Source organism: Arachis stenosperma, chromosome 3, assembly GCF_014773155.1.
Source record: "Arachis stenosperma cultivar V10309 chromosome 3, arast.V10309.gnm1.PFL2, whole genome shotgun sequence".
NCBI lineage: Eukaryota > Viridiplantae > Streptophyta > Magnoliopsida > Fabales > Fabaceae > Arachis > Arachis stenosperma.
The window spans coordinates 142,578,494-142,580,711 of NC_080379.1; the positions used below are offsets into that span (position 1 = coordinate 142,578,494).

The window sequence follows — 2,218 nt, forward strand, 5'->3', positions numbered from 1 at the left end:
GTCACATATAGTTTGCCATGAATTAAATCTTGCATGATTAAAATAGTTAGTAAGAAAAATCAATCCGGAAAATAGATAACTCTGAAGCCTTAACTGTTTTTTCCATATTTTATTCCCAACTCATTGCTGCTTGCTTTCTGAAATTCTTAATTTACTGTTTAATGCTCTTTGAATACCAAAACACTCTTTTCCGTTTGTCTAACTAAGCCAATCACTTAACTATTGTTGCTTAGTCCATCAATCCTCGTGGGATCGACCCTTACTCACGTAAGGTATTACTTGGTACAACCCGGTGCACTTCCCGGTTAGTCTGTGGATTATAAAATACCGCACCAAATTTTTGGCGCCGTTGCCGGGGATTGATAGTGATTAACAACTATCAGTTGTTTGATTGCTTAGATTAAGCGTTCTAATTTTAATTTTATTTAAATTTTATTTGATTAGTTTCGAAAAAAAATTTAAATAAATAAATAGCACCAATATTTTTCTTAATTTCTGAAATTAAGTTTGGTGTAACCTATTTATTATTTTCTATTTATTTATTTATTTTATTTAGTATTTTTATATATTTACACAGATTACCTCACTGGGAATTCTCTGCACTCTGACGTAGAGATTCCCATCCTTTCTTGTTTTCTGTTTATTTATGCGCAGGAATAGAGACAAAGAACATCTCTTAGACTTTGATCCTGAACCTGAAAGAACTTTCAGGTGATGTTTACAACAAGCAAGATTTTACAAGGCTGCAGAATCCACTATGGATCCTAATGATGCTGATAATGCCAATGTGGCTAACCCGAATGGGAATGAACAACAAAGGAGAGTACTTGGCTCTTTCTCCGCTCTTACAGCAAATCTGTATGGAAAAAGCTTTGTGGTGCCTCCTATAGCTGCAAACAACTTTGAGTTGAAGCCACAATTAGTCACCCTGGTACAACAAAACTGCTAGTATCACGGTCTTTTTCACGAAGATCCAAATCAATTTATTTCTAATTTTCTGCAAATATGTGATACTGTGAAGACAAATGGAGTAAACCCAGAGGTGTACAAACTCATGCTCTTCCCGTTTGCTCTGAGGGATGGAGCAAAGCTATGGCTAGATTCCCAACCCAAGGAGAGTTTGGATATTTGGAATAAGGTGGTTACTGAGTTTCTCACTAAATTCTTCCCACCAAAGAAGCTGACTAAGCTCAGGGTGGAGGTTTAGACCTTCAGGCAGAAGGATGGCGAAACTTTGTATGAAGCTTGGGAGAGATATAAGCTACTGACCAGGCAATGCCCTCTGGACATGTTCTCCAAATGGACTCAACTAGATATCTTTTATGAAGGCTTGGGTGAAATGTCCAAAATGTGCTTAGATAATTCTGCAGGAGGCTCATTGCACAAGAAGAAGACACCGGGGGAGACTATTGAGCTTATTGAATTGGTTGCTAGCAACCAATATTTATATTCATCTAACAGGAATACTGTGAACTTTGAAACCCCTCAGAAGAGAGGCGTGTTGGAAGTAGAAGCTGTTCATGCTCTTCTTGCTCAGAATAAGCTGATGTCTCAGCAAATAAATCTACTTACTCAACAGATGGGTGGCATGCAAGTCTCAGCTATCAACACCCAAAATTCACCACAAGAAATCTCCTATGACATGGCAGGTAATTTTGTACAAAATGATAATTATGATTATGCTCAACCCTCTTCTGAACAGGTGAATTACATGGGAAGTGGTCCTAGAAATCCCAACAATGATCCATATTCTAAGATATACAATCAGGGGTGGAGGAATCACCCAAATTTCGGATAGAGGGATCAACCTCAGAGACCTCAGAACTTCAACAATAGTTCTCAGGGCGGTTTCCAACAGAACAATGATTTGGAAGCAATATTGACAGGTTTTAGATAGGAACCCAGATCATCCATCAAGAACCTGGAGATTCAAATGGGTCAATTAACCACAAAAGTCACTGAAATTGATCAGAGGACCACTAATAGCCTTTCTGGTAACACAATTCCTAATCCAAGAGAGGAATGCAAGGCTATCACCTTGATAAGTGGACAAGTGGCAAGTACAGAATTACAAGTATGCAGGAAACCAGAGCCTCCATTAGAAATTTAGAAGTGCTAGTGGGCCAACAGAGCAAGCAAATACTTGAGAGGTCTGCAAGTACATTTTAAGGTGATACAGTGGTGAACCCAGGAGAAGATTGCAAGGTTATTCAATTGA

At 38.3% G+C, this 2,218-nt stretch overlaps 1 non-coding gene across 1 annotated transcript; it reads right to left on the bottom strand.

The window, feature by feature from the left end:
- Nucleotides 1–1,186: 1,186 nt before the first annotated feature.
- On the bottom strand, nt 1,187–1,290 carry LOC130972227 (small nucleolar RNA R71). Its single transcript, XR_009083419.1, has one exon. It is a non-coding gene; the product is annotated as a small nucleolar RNA R71 (small nucleolar RNA).
- Nucleotides 1,291–2,218: the final 928 nt, after the last annotated feature.